This window comes from Suncus etruscus, chromosome 9 (assembly GCF_024139225.1).
Source record: "Suncus etruscus isolate mSunEtr1 chromosome 9, mSunEtr1.pri.cur, whole genome shotgun sequence".
Classification (NCBI taxonomy): Eukaryota; Metazoa; Chordata; class Mammalia; order Eulipotyphla; family Soricidae; genus Suncus; species Suncus etruscus.
The window spans coordinates 39,474,012-39,489,563 of NC_064856.1; the positions used below are offsets into that span (position 1 = coordinate 39,474,012).

Here is a 15,552-nt window from a genome sequence, read left to right on the forward strand (position 1 = left end):
CTATTTACAAGAAAAATTAAAAACAAATATTCTGTTAATAGAATAACCAGAAAAAATAAAAAACTAAGCTGTGTAAATATATAAAAACATACAAGTAGTCATGTAAAAACTATAAATAGTAACTTTAAATGCAAAAAGCTCTGGCCGTAGTAGTAAGGTACATTTTACAATGATCAAGGGAAATCTTAATAATTTTGATATCTTGAAACATTGAAAAGTTACTAAAAAAGGTTTAAGAAAACAAAATAAAACAACTCACTTGACTTATGAAGAATTCTAAACTATACACTTTCCTATTACATTGTTAAATGCTTTTAATATTTCTATCAGGTGACTTACCTGGGTTAGATATCTGGCACTGCATGATATCCCAATATACTACTCAACTGTTTTCTCTAAACAATTTTTAACTTAAACAATTGTCTGGATTTTGATGCATTTTAATTGTTTGATATATGTTAAATATGGTTCCCTTCAAGTCTTTTTTGTTTGTTTGTTTGTTTTGGGTCACACCCAGCAGTGCTCAGGGGTTACTCCTGGCTCTATGCTCAGAAATCGCTCCTGGCAGTCTTGGGGGACCATATGGGATGCCGGGATTCAAACCACCATCCTTCTGCATACAAGGCCTTACCTTCATGCTGTCTTTCTGACCCTCCCTTCAAGTCTTAAATGTCATCTGAATTTATCTTTCTGACTACAGACAGGGCAGAATTAAGAATAAATTCTTTTTTTTTTTTTGGGCCACACCCATTTGATGCTCAGGGGTTACTCCTGGCTAAGCACTTCAGAAAGTGTCCCTGGCTTGGGGGTGATCATGTGGGATGCCGGGGGATCAAACCACGGTCTTTTCTTGGCTAGCACTTGCAAGGCAGACACCTTACCTCTAGTGCCACCTCTCCGGCCCCAAGAATAAATTCTTGTTTATTCCAGTAATTAAGATATTTGCCTTGCACAAGTGAACCTGAATTTAATTCTTGGGACCCTATAAGGTCTCGTCAATCCCATCAGGAGTGATTCCTGAGTACAGAGCCAGGAGTAAGACCTGAGAACAGCTCGGTGTGATTGAAAAGAACAAAAATTTGAGAACAAATAAGACTACCATAGGCAATACTTTTGTTTGGTAGCTCATCTCTGCTATGAAAACTCTATCATGTATTTGTTTTTTTTTGGGGGGAGCACACCCGGTGACATTCAGGGTTTACTCCTGGCTATGCATTCAGAAATCGCTCCTGGCTTGGGGGACCATATGGGATGCCAGGGGATTGAACCTCGGTCTGTCCTACTCTAGCACAGGCAAGGCAGATGCCTTACCACTTGCACCACCACTCTGGCCCCTGATGTATTTTTTTTATGCACCCATCAGAAGAGATGAAGTCATGAAATTTTCCTATACATGGATGTATATGGAATCTATTATGCTGTGAAATAAGTCAGAGGGAGAGAGATAAACACAGAATGGTCTCCCTCATCTATGGGTTTTGAGAAAAATAAAAAAAAATTGTGTAATGATTCTCAGAGACAAAATAGAGGAGGACTGGAGGGTCCAGCTCCTGACATGAAGCTCACCACAGGGATCGTTTAGTGCAGTCACAGAAATAATTATACTGAGAACAAAATGTGACTGAATGAGGGAAGTTGAAAGCCTATCTAGAGTACAGGCCGGTGTGGGGTGGGGAGGAAGGACACTTGGGATATTGGTCATGGGAATGTTGCACTGGTGAAGGATTAGATAGATAGATAGATAGATAGATAGATAGATAGATAGATAGATAGATAGATAGATAGATAGATAGATGTATATATATTAAAAATCAAAAAATAAAAAAAAGATAAGGCCTCCCAATTCTTACCACAGGCTGTGTTCTTTACACTGACTGTATAGAAAGAGGAAATACAGTAAATGCACCCCATATACACCTCAACCCAGGCCCTTTGCCTGGTCTGTATTGTGAATTGGGGGACAAAAAAATGTATTTGTTTTTTAATTTTGGTTTCTGTTTGATTATTTTTCTCTTGCAATTTAGGGATATGACTAGGAAGCTTTCCAAATTTCAGATCTTGAGATAAGAATGTTCAGGACTCAAGAAAACATTAGTATCAATATAATATTCTTTTTTTTTTAATCTTTTACCCCCCCCCCTTTAATATTCTTATTAGCAGCAGAGAGATCAGAATTAGTCCTCTGGAAGAGAGAGGAGGTCAGAGTTAAATGGAGTCAACTTCTTGATATTCAAAATATTATTAATAGACTAAAAGAAATAAATTCCCGTCTAACAAGTCAATAGAAAATCAATTTCTCAGGCCCCATACTGGGGTTTTCAGGTCAGAATTTGCTTTGCACAAGATCTTCCGGTGAATTGTAATGACATTAACATTTGAGAATTGATCTAACCAGTAAAGAAATTAGTTTAATCAAAATGAACATTCTGTGTCCAAAGACACTGAACAAAGAGGTTACCAGGGAAACATCCAATGTTGAAGTGCTTTGGTATAACCAACGTTACTCCTAGAGGGGCTGAAGTAGGGATGAGCAATCCCAGGGGCTGTACCCCAGGTCGCCCCGATTCCGCCTGTGCCTCCGCCTCCTCTTTTTCCTCCTCCTCCTCTTACTCCTCCTTTGCCTCTTCCTTCTCCTCCTCGTTCTCCTTCTTGTCCTTGTCCTCCTCCACTCCTCCTTTGTTTTTTTGTTTCTGAGCCATATCTGGGCAGCGCTCAGGGATTACTCCTGGATCTCGGCTCAGAAATCACTCATGGCAGGCTCTGGGACCATATAGAATGCTGGGGATCAAACACAGCTTGCTGCAAGAAAGGCAAAATGCCCTACCCATTGTGCTATTGCTCTGCCCCCTTTAAAAATAAAAACGAACATGATTTTTTAAAAAACATCATTAATTTGGTTTTTTTTCCTGCATCTTAAAGTTTGAAAAAATTTTGATCATAAAATCATTTTATAGACTAGAGATATATAGCTCAGTGGATGAGTACATGCTTTGCCTGGCACTGTATATGGTCCTCTAAGTACTTTCAGGAGCAACTAACAAGCACAGAGTTGAGAACCAAAACAAAAAAAAAAAACCCAATATCATGTTATAATCATTATCATTTTTTTTGTTTTTGTTTTTGGGTCACACCCGGTGGCTCTGCGCTCAGAAATTGCTCCTGGCAGGCATAGGGGACCATATGGGATACCTGGATTTGAACCACTATCGGTCCTGAATTGGCTGCTGCATGCAAGGCAAATGCCCTACTATTGTATTATCTCTCTGGCCCAATCATTATCATTTTTTACAATAAGAAAGTACAATTACTAAAATATAATAAACTCATAGTCCCATAACCCAAGGATAATAATGATTTTATTGTTAGGGATTTTGGTAAAAGATTTTATGTCACACTTAAGAAAACATTATTTAGGAAGAGGTTTGTTAATATTTGATTCAAGTTTTCTTCTTCATAAGATTTTAATGGTCTAGATCTCTCTAGACCATTACAGTATTTTACTAAGAACAGCTGTTTAGTATACAAATAAACTAATCAACTTTATCTTTGCCTGATAAACATATCTAAAATATTCCTCATAGGCAGAGTTAAAAACTAGAAAAAAGAATATAGAGAGGGGGAGGCCTTGTTAACTTGTACTAAACACAAATATTCCTCTGTTTTTAAATAATTATGAAAAATACTTTAAGCAATATGAAAATTTCTTATCATAGGTGTAAAGCTATTATTTTCTCTTCCTATTGCTTCCTACCTCACAGCTGGCCAGTTCTGCTAAATGGGTAATACTGCCCCTTACAGGTAGTTTAAATAAACCATTGGATGGGAAGTAGATGGAGCAAAAACGTGTGTGTGTGTTTCTGTGTGTGTGTTGTTGTTGTTGTTTGTTTGTTTGTTTGTTTGGGGGAGGCATGAGTTATTGGGCTACACTTGGCAATACTTAGAAATTATTTCTGCCTCAGCATTCAGGGATCACACCTGGCTATGGTATGGGATATAGCATACCGGATATTGAATTCCAGTCAACCTTGTGCAAATTAAAATGAAGAGGAGGAGGAGGTAGAGGAGGAGGAGGAGGAGGAGGAGGAGGCAGAAAATAAGTTTTAAACTTTCTGCTAACCATTTATACAGGAATCTAGGCTTTTTAGGAGTAAAATAGTCTGAAAATGCAATGTGGCACTGTGTAAGTAATACAATTTGTAATTATATTATAAATGTTTTATAAAATCTAATTCTATTTCATCTTTGTAATAAAACTAAAAGGCAGGTAATTTAACTATTTTCACTTTGAGGATAATGAAAAGAGAATGAGAATATTCAGTAATTTGACATGGTTATAGCCTTAAATGGTAAAAATGGGTTTTAAATATTAGCAGTTGATAGCACCCTCATAGATCTGTCTTAGCTTCTATTAAATATGCATTTACTCAAATGTTTCTTTGGTATGACTGAATATTGGTTAAGACCCTCATAAATATATGATACATTTAATGCTTTTTTAAATAAGGCTTATTTTTTAATATTAGATTTGCTTAATATACTCATTATTACCTTCCTTACCTTATTGCATGACTGCTTCTTTAGTTTCTAGACATGAAATGATTACTTGTATGGCACAGTATGGAGAAATATGGAATGCTTCCTAATACTATACATTCATTCAGAAGTCTTGTTTTGTGTTGTAAAAATGTTATCTACTGGTACTTATGCAACTGCTAAGGCAGTTTGACCTTTCTCTTAAAGCTAATTGCTGTGACTCCAGGAGGTGATATCTACCAGACCAACTTGGAAAAAAGTCGGAAGGCAGCAAACTGAATTTAACATTGGATCCATAGCTCAGGGCTTACTTCTAATTCTGTGCTCAGGGATCATTCTTGGCAGGTTCAGGACCATATATGGTGAGAGAGATATTAAACCCAGTTGGACAGCTTGCAAGGCAAGCATCTACTAGCTCTAGCTATACTATCACTCCAATCCTATGTTCTATAATGTCTATGTATTATTGTTTTCTCTTACAATGCTTTTAAAGAATAGTCTTGCTAGTTATCAAATACATAATTGGCAGATTTCTATTTAAATTTTTGGGTGATCAGGCCAAAGTGATAGTGCAGCAGTTAAGATGTTGACTTAACATGTAGCTGACTGGGTTCAATACCTCACTACATATGGTCCACTGAATCTACCAGGAATAATCTCTAGCAAGAACCAGAAAGAAAGCCCTGAGCACTGTGTGTGACCTAAATACCAAATCAAATGAAACCAAAACAAAACAAAACAAAATTAGGGATCCCCAACAATTCCTTGGGATCATTTTCTTACTTGACAAAATACCTTATGAAACCATACAAATATTAAATGACATATTGCAAGTAAATATTTAGAATAACTATTGGCTTATTAAAAACCCAGGATGTTATTGCCATTTAGGAAAATCTCTCTCTTTTAGATCATAAGGTTTAGGAAAGTGGTATTTTCTTTACTAAATATATGCAGTGATTATTAGAGTAGATACTTAAGAATATATATATATATATATTTATTTTTGTGTGATTTGGAGTCAAACTCTGCAGTAGTCAGAACTTATTTTTAGCCTTAGGCCCAAAGGTTACTGATCATGACAGAATTGAATCTTGGTCAATAATAAGCACAAAATGTACTTATCCTGCTATCTTTTCAGCCCCTAATTTTTTTTTGAATTACTGAATAAATAAAACAGTATGTGACTCTGTCACTTAATAGGTGATTTGGAGATCATTACTTAGCTTACTTAAGATAACATTTTTTTTTGGTTTTTCAGGCCACACCCATTTGATGCTCAGGGGTTACTCCTGGCTAAGTGCTCAGAAATTGCCCCGGGCTTGGGGGGACCAAATGGGATGCCGGGGGATCGAACCTTGTCTAGCACTTGCATAGCAGACACCTTACCTCTAGCGCCACCTCTCCGGCCCCAGGATAACATTGTTAAAGAGAACACAAGGGGGCCAGAGAGGTGGTGCAGCAGTAGGGTGTTTGCCTTGTGTGGGTCTGACCTAAGAAGAATCCAGTTTGATTCCCTGGCATCCCATATGGTCTCCCAAGCCAGGAGTGAACCCTGAGCATCACTGGGTGTGGCCCCAAAACAAACAAAAAAATAAAGAGAACACAAGAACTCAGTATTAGCTTATTTATATTTTTTGTTGCTAGGAGTCAAATCTAGAGACTCTAGGGTGCAAGCACTGTTTTAAAATGTTTTAGTAATAGTAAAAACAAAAATCAATGTTTACTGGAAATTACAGCTGCATGAAGACATTCTCTCTACTCTGTGTAATAGTCTAATTTAACACCATATTTAAAATAGAACTTGAATTTTTATAATATTAAATCATCTTGAATTATTCTATAGGCTGGCTAAATATGAATCTAATTGTATCCTAAAATTTAGACAAGACTGAAGGAAATTACCTTGTTCAAAGAAAAGAATTGATGGTGATTTTGACAAGATGAATTGAAACAATTCAAGTCTTAGAGACTGTTACTGAGTACTAGAAAGTAATTTTTAAAAATAATTGAAGTGTGATTTACTTAAAAGTAAAGTGTATTTATTATAGTACATATAAATGTTTTAACTTACCAAATTTGGAAGGCATCTTCTGGGGTGTCAGTATTGAGGAATTTGGACATGTTGCAATAGGAGCAAAAGTGGTCACAGGTTCCTGGACTTCAAGGTCTTTTTGAGCAGGCAATGAGGATACTGGCAATGACTGTGGAACATGGGTATAGTTTCTGGGGCTACCAAAAGCATAAAGGGGTTGAGTGAGGCTGCCCATCCCTAGTCTGAGAAGATCCCAGAGTTTTCAGTCCTAATACATCAACAAATTTTATTGGTTTGGTATCTCTGTAGAGATTGTTTGAAGCAGTGAAGTTGAGCCTTTAGTCTGGAGTGCTTGGGGATTGTGTATAAGGCTGCTGGGGCATCAGTTAGGTGGTGCTTGGTTCATCTTGCTTTTGAGAGCATCCCAGAGTTTTCAACCAGGAACTCTATGTAACCCTAGGTTTTCGCGACTTGGTCTGCTTCTCTTTCAAAAATAACAAATCTGTGGAACTGAAGTGCATTTTCATCAATGTTAATAATAGTTTATGCCTCTTGGAAGAGAAGCAGAGAGCTTCCTCTACAGAGTAAAATTTAGTTTCTATCATTAATTGCTTCTTCAGTAAATACTACTTATTCACCAATAATAATGGGATTTTTTTGGGGGGTCACACCCGGTAGTGCTCAGGGTTTACTCCTGGCTTTGCACTCAAAAGTTGCTCCTGGCATGCTTGGGAGACCATATGGGATGCCGGGATTCAAACCACCGTCTATTTGAATCAGCTGCATGCAAGGCAAATGTCTTACCACTGTGCTATTCTCCAGCCCCCAATAATAATGTTATGGAATTTAGTCCATTACTTTTACATAAATACCAATATAGTGATAGCATCAAACATAATTCTCCTCAAAAGAAACTTCCATGGTTCAGGGACAAATGGTCAATGTCCAATCCACTGGAATCTAAGCCAAGTCATTATTCTAAAGTTTTAGGGTGTAAGGTCCCACTGCAGTATAAAAAATTTTGTGTTCCCATCTCTATTAGATAAAAACCTTGTTACATCTGTTAACTTTTCCCATTTTAATGAGCCTATACAAAAAAGAAACAATGCCACAGGGAATTACTAGTGCATGTGGGGGAGCAGAGGTGTCAAGACCAACAGTCTCCAGAGTCTTTTGCTTACATGAACTCTGAGCAGAGATTTGTCTACTAGTATATGGTATTGAACAGAACCCGAGAATAGGGGAAATTGCCCCAACATGAGAAGATATTCGATAATGGTTATGCCTATTAAAAGAGTGTATCTAAAAGAAATATTCAAAGAAAATTTATATGTCCTCTTTAAATCGTTTGAAATAGGCAGGAAAGGGGTAAGATATGGGGCACAGCTTCCACCTGTGAGTTGGTTTTGTGGAGTCTAAGGAAGATAGCTCCCAACAGTTACATATCGGGAAGTGTCCTCAAGCGGGGGGATTTCTCAAGAACCAAATCTGGCAGCAAGCAAAGGTCCACGGTAAAGGGAGGTGAAGGAAAAGGGACATCCAGAGCAAATCAGTAGCAGCAGACTGTCGGTTTCTTCTCATGCTGAGAGTTTATCTTTTCACTTTGCTGGGGCTGGTTGGTATGTGGCTGTGCTGGGGAGAATGTTCTGCTTCATGAGGAGTTAAGGACTGAGAGTTAAAAAAAAAAAAGCTTAAATGTGGAAAAATAACATGAAGGACTCAAAAAGGGCTTGTAAGGTGTTAAGAATAAAGGGGGGAAGGGCTATGTATGATAGAGGGGACAACACTCTACATAGACATAGCTTTTACAAAGGACAAAGATTAGATTGTCATTGATATGGCATATAGACACCCTATGGAAACAAACATGGTTTCCCACACCAGCACCAGGAATATAAATTCTACCAAGGAAGACCCCACTACCACCATGGCACTGACTTACTCCAAAGACAGTTCTTATATTATCTTGACAACTGGGCAACAGCAATAGCCTGCTTTTAGAGCAGGATTTCTACAATCTTAACTGTTGGTGAGAAGGAGCCAGAAGACACCACACATCACCTGGTTTTGTACACAGGACCTGTACAGAAACCAGGATCTACAACTATAAAAACCTGATAGCAACAACTATGAGACTGAAGAGCTGACCACCGAGAATGACTAAGGGGTTGGACAACTGTTCATGCTTGGATCCTTGAGTTGGTCTTCTGCCAAATATTTTGAGGGATAAGATCTGTTTTTTTAGGCCAAAGGTCTTTCTTTCTTTCCAATTTCTTCCATTTTTTTTTGCTGTGCCTATGCAAACGACCACTGCAAAACACAGAATTTCTTTCTTTCTTTCTTTCTTTCTTTCTTTCTTTCTTTCTTTCTTTCTTTCTTTCTTTCTTTCTTTCTTTCTTTCTTTCTTTCTTTCTTTCTTTCTTTCTTTCTTTCTTTCTTTCTTTCTTTCTTTCTTTCTTTCTTTCTTTCTTTCTTTCTTTCTTTCTTTCTTTCTTTCTTTCTTTCTTTCTTTCTTTCTTTCTTTCTTTCTTTCTTTCTTTCTTTCTTTCTTTCTTTCTCTCTTTCTCTTGTTCCTTTCTCTCTTTTTTTTTAGGATATCTCCCATCTGTAAAAATAAATAAATAAATAAATAAATAAATAAATAAATAAATAAATAAATAAAAGGGCCAGAACAGTGGCACTTTGTGCTCGCTAATCTAGACCGGACCACAGTTTGATCCCCCATGGTCCTCGAAGCCAGGAGAGATGTCTGAGCGCATAGCCAGGAGTAACCCCTGGCATTACCAGGAGTGCCCTCCCCCAAGAAAAAGAAATAAAAAGGGAGCATACTAAACCTTTGGCTATTGTATTAATGACTTTATTGGTGATACAACAATTTTCACAAATATAAATGCTAATGAACTCTCTCCTCTTCTTTTTCCACTTCATTTTTTAAATTCTCTATTCTTTCTATTTCTTAATAACTTTGCTTTTTTGTCAGCCTGAAACAAATGTATTATGATCAGTTATGCCAACTATGTGATACATTTTCTTTAAATAAATAAAAAAGAAAAAGGACAAAAGTACTTTGTCAGATGTTATCATTTACCTGTATGCAATCATTCATTCATGCTGAGGTTATTGGGAACTTCCATATGGGATGAAAGCTCTTATATCCTGGATCCAGATATCCGAGTGCAATAGCTGCCAATGACTGATTTTAAGAGATAAATACTGCTTGAGTTTCTGAAAAGGCCTCTGTGGGTTAAATGTTGATAAAAGACTTTAGTTAGGCCTGTGTGTTTTTAAATAAAGACATAACTTTTAAATAGCATTGATCCTCTGATTTAGACATTAAAATTATTTTTGTAATTTTTGTCAGCTTGTCTGCTTTTTTTTTTAGCCCTCCCCTACTCCACTATCATTTTTATGGAGTTATAAATTTTAAACAAAGCATAACTTGCCTTAAAAAAGAAACTTCCAGAAAAGAAGCAAATGTTTCAACAGTTTTGTATTAAACAAGTGTTTCCAGAAAATCATGTTTTCTTTATTTATTGTTTCAAAGACCACTCTTAGAATTTTTGTTTCATTTTCTTGCAAAAGCAATCACTCTATAACTCAGTCTTCACTATGAAAATAGGTCACTCTGATAGGTCTGTCAGAATATAAATTCACAGGGAATTGGTATTTGGGGCTAAGATATGACTTAGATAAGTTTTAATATAAGAACATTATAGGAAAAATTGTCTTGAACATAAATCTGTTCATTGTTCATGGACGTTTAAAATAGCCAATTAAGGTATATTGGACAACCTTAGCCACAGGTCTCAGTAAATAAATATTTATGACAGAGTGTTTTTAAGTTTTGTATAAAAATAAGACAAAACAGGTTTTCAAATTCACAAATATTTATTGGCATCATTTTAAAGGTGCTTTAATGAATCTTTTCAAATTTCTAAGCCAAGCCTTGTCACCTAGCTCTTTAAAGTCGTAGAAACTAAGCACAGAAAATATTGATCCAAATGAAATTCCAGGTGGAAGGGTAAAATGATATAATGAAAATAAAAAAAAGATACTCTTATATAAAGTTACAAAGAAAAGTGTAAAATCAGTGATAGGTAACAAAATATGATGGAGGTTTATGAATTTGTTAGTCCCTAGAGGACCAGACCAGGAGGTGTAAAAATGATAAATAGGTTCAAATAATAATGATAATAACATTGCTTATGCAATAGGAATTTTTGGAAAAGCTTTGTTTGAATAGGGTGAACTAGCTATAAGATTTGTAATTTTGAAATGAAGTTAGAAAGAATTTGAGGACCTGAAACTAGAAGAAATAAGAACTACAAAACTTTCCCAGACAAAACCAGAGCTAAAAAAGTTGAACTAGGTAGATAGAAATGAGATTACTTTGGAGAAAGCAAATGTTAGAAAAGGCAAGAACAGGAAATCTATACTTTGAGCAATTGAAATCACATTGAGCCCTTTGGGATAATGACATGGACTAGGATACTTTTCTTTTTCTTTTGTATAATTTAACAGAGTACTGAAGTCAGTGAAGAGAAGATTTATTTTTAGAAATATGTTGGAAAAACTAGGTACATAAAAGGAAATAACAAGTTATGTAAATAGACTGTGTCTTTCCACTTATTTTTCCCTTGAATTCATCACGTTTTGCTTTGAGATTTATTATTGATAGACAAGACCCTGAACATCACCTATGGTATCTGAATATATATAGTTTCAATCTCACAGACAATTTGAAATAGTTGTACCAAATTTTGAAATCTATTTATCTACAGAATTTTCTTTCCCATTTTTCAAATTGGACTTCTGAGCATATTTAAAGCATCAGCAAATTATAGATAGCAATAAAAATGTGAATTATAGTAAATATCTTCCATACTTTTGAGAAGAAAACAGTGCACAATTTTCACCTTACTTTGTCAGGTTACTTGTTTAATTCTATCCTTGAAACCAGAGGGATAATAGAGGTACTTTAGTGAGAAAAGTTTTTCATTTGATTCAGTGTTCATCTCTCTTTCTGCTAGTTAATAAAAGGGCACTGAGGTGTCAGTTAGCTATGTGATTTTGGCATTTAGCTTCTGAATGTTTTATATGCCTTGTCCATAAAGAAAACCGCTGGTCATCGTAGGTGACACATGTGCCCTATCGCTCACCACTATTATGGTCCCACCAACAACCATTCTTGATTAAAGCTCTCTCTCATCAAGATGGGAATGAATGGAACATTTCTCAATATAGTCAAGGCCATCTATCACAAGCCAATGGCGAATATTATTCTTGATGGAGGTAAACTAAAAGCCTTTCCTCTAAAATATGGTATAAGACAAGGAAAGAAATAGGAAAAATAGGAAAGAAAGAAGTCAAACTCTCACTGTTTGCAGATGACATGATTCTATATTTAGTAAACCAAAAAGATGCTACCAAAAAGCTTCTAGAAACAATAGATTCAAATAGAAAAGTGGCAAGCTACAATTTAACTCACAAAAAAACCCCAAACCATAAGATATATAGAACAACACATAGGCAAAACTCTCCAGGACATTGAGACTTCAGGCATCTTCAAGGAGGAAACTGCACTCTCCAAGCAAGTGAAAACAGAGATTAACAGATGGGAATATATTAAGTTGAGAAGCTTCTGCACCTCAAAGGAAATAGTGCCCAGGATTCAAGAGCCACCCACTGAGTGGGAGAATCTATTCACCCAATACCCATCAGACAAAGGGCTAATCTCCAAAATATACAAGGCACTGACAGAAATTTACAAGAAAAAAACATCTAATCCCATCAAAAAATGGGGAGAAGAAATGAACAGACACTTTGATAAAGAAGAAATACAAATGGCCAAAAGACACATGAAGAAATGCTCCACATCACTAATCATCAGAGAGATGCAAATCAAAACAACAATGAGATACCACCTCACACCACAGAGAATGGCACACATCACAAAGAATGAGAACAAACAGTGCTGGCGGGGATGTGGAGAGAAAGGAACCCTTATCCACTGCTGGTGGGAATGCCGTCTAGTTCAACCTTTATGGAAAGCAATATGGAGATTCCTCCAAAAACTGGAAATCGAGCTCCCATACGATCCAGCTATACCACTCCTAGGAATATACCCTAAGAACACAAAAATACAATACAAAAATTCCTTCCTTACACCTATATTCATTGCAGCACTATTTACCATAGCAAGACTCTGGAAACAACCAAGATGCCCTTCAACAGATGAATGGCTAAAGAAACTGTGGTACATATACACAATGGAATATTATGCAGCTGTCAGGAGGGATGAAGTCATGAAATTTTCCTATACATGGATGTACACAGAATCTATTATGCTGAGTGAAATAAGTCAGAGAGAGAGAGAAAAATGCAGAATGGTCTCACTCATCTATGGGTTTTAAGAAAAATGAAAGACATTCTTGCAATAATAAATTTCAGACACAAAAGAGAAAAGAGCTGGAAGTTCCAGCTCACCTCAGGAAGCTCACCACAAAGAGTGATGAGTTTAGTTAGAGAAATAACTACATTTTGAACTGTCCTAATATTGAGAATGTATGAGGGAAATGTAGAGCCTGTTTAGGGTACAGGCGGGGGTTGGGTGGGGAGGAGGGAGATTTGGGACTTGGGTGATGGGAATGTTGCACTGGTGATGGGTGGTGTTCCTTTTATGACTGAAACCCAAACACAATCATGTATGTAATCAAGGTGTTTAAATAAAAAAAAAAAGAAAAAAAAATCAATGGCCTTCTTATACACCAATAATAATAGAGAAGAAATAGAAATAAAAAAACCAACAAAAAACAATCCATTCACATTTGTGTCCCACAAACTAAAATATCTTGGAGTAAACTTAACTACAGATATGAATGCCCTATACAAAAAAACTACAAAATTCTGCTTCAAGAAAAACAAAGAGGACACACAAATATGTTTCTGCTTATGAATTGGGTGATTAACATTATTAAAATGTCAATACTCCTCAAAACATTGTACAGATTTAATGCATTCCCTCTAAGAATACACATGACATTCTTTAAAGAAGTGGATCAAACACTCCTGAAATTCATTTTAAACAATAAAAATATGCAAATAGCTAAAGCTATGCTTAGGAAAATAAATATGGGAGGCATCACTTTCCCCAAATTTAAACTATATTACAAAGCTATAGTCATTTAAGAAGCATGGTATTGGAATAAAAACAGATTTTCAGATCATTTGAATAGACAAAGTATTCATAGAATGTTCCCCAGACATACAATCAATTAATCTTTGATAAAGGAGCAATGAATGCAAAATGGATAGATCAAGGAAAGCCTCTTCAAGTAGTGTTTGCACAACTGGTCAGCCACTTGCAAAAAAGCGAACTCGGATCTCCATCTAACACCATGCACAATGGTTGAATCCAAATAGACAAAAGACCTTGATATCAGACTGGAAACCATAAGATATATAGAACAACATGTAGGTAAAACACTCCAAGACATTGAGTCTAAAAGAATCTTCAAGGAAGAATCAGCACTCTCCAAACAAGTGGAAGCAGAGATAAACAGCTGAGACTATATTAAGCCGAGAAGCTTCTGCACCTCAAAAGAAATAATGTGTAGGATACAAAAGCCACCCACAGAACGGGAGAAACTATTAACCCAATACCCATCAGATAAGGGGCTAATATCTAAGATAATACAAGGTACTGACAGAACTTAACAAAAAAAAAACAAACACATCTAACCTCATCAAAAAATGGGGAGAAGAAATGAACAATTTCTCAAAGAAGAAATACAAATGGCCAAAAGGCATATGAAAAAAAATGTTCCACATCACTAATTATTCAGGAGATACAAGTCAAAACAACAATGAGGTACCATCTCATGTCACAGAGATTGGCACACATCACAAAGAACAAGACTAATCAGTGCTGGTAGGAATTGGGAGAAAGGAACTCTCACTCACTGTTGGTGGGAATGCCATCATGTCCATCCTTTATGTAGAACAATATGGAGATTTCTCAGAAAACTGGAAATTGAGCTCCCATATGATCCAGCTATACCACACTTAGGGATATACTCTAGGAACTCAAAAATGCAATACAAAATCCCCTTCCTCACACCTATATTCATTGTAGTGCTATTTACAATAGCTATTTACAATACTCTGAAAACAACCAAGATGCCCTTCAACAGATGAATGGCTAAAGCAACTGTGGTACATATACAAAATAGAATATTATGCAGCTGTCAGGAGAGATGATGTCATGAAATTTACCTATACATGGATGTACATGGAATCTATTATGCTGAGTGAAATAAGTCAGAGGGAGAGAGAGACACAGAACAGTCTCACTCATTTATTAGTTTTAAGAAAAATAAAAGACATTATTAAAATAATTCCCCTCACCAAAAGAAGCTCACCTCAAAGAGTGGTGAGTGTCTTAGACCGGGAGATCAGATCCCCCCATGCCAAATGGCCTTCATGACCAGATCTGGTAACCTGGGCCCTGGGGAGATGGGTGGGGAGGAAAAACTCCACCCCTATGCATCCACAACTGCAGAGGCGAGAGCTGGGCTCAAAGACCCCACATGCCAGGACAGCTAGCCAAAGGAAAAATCCCTTATTTAATCCTCTTTACCCTCAGTTCTTAACTCCTTAGGCACCAAGACCGACCTCTTGCCCCAACAGACCACCATCCATATCCTCAATGAAAGACACCCTCTCGATCCCGCATCTCGTTTCTTTTTTTTTGTTTGTTTGTTTGTTCGTTTTTTGGGCCACACCCGGCGTTGCTCAGGGGTTACTCCTGGCTGTCCGCTCAGAAATAGCTCCTGGCAGGCACGGGGGACCATATGGGACACCGGGATTCGAACCAACCACCTTTGGTCTTGGATCGGCTGCTTGCAAGGCAAACGCCGCTGTGCTATCTCTCCGGGCCCCCGCATCTCGTTTCTTGCCAAGAAACCACAACCAACATGCCTGCT

The 15,552-nt window shown here is 36.8% G+C and overlaps 1 protein-coding gene and 1 non-coding gene across 2 annotated transcripts in view; both read left to right on the forward strand.

Moving 5' to 3' along the window:
* Positions 1-15,552, forward strand: part of DLG2 (discs large MAGUK scaffold protein 2) — a 2,242,830-nt gene that overhangs the window by 391,968 nt on the left and 1,835,310 nt on the right. The window lies entirely within an intron of this gene.
* LOC126019315 (small nucleolar RNA SNORA51) lies at positions 1,834-1,966 on the forward strand. The gene has a single exon (XR_007499042.1). It is a non-coding gene; the product is annotated as a small nucleolar RNA SNORA51 (small nucleolar RNA).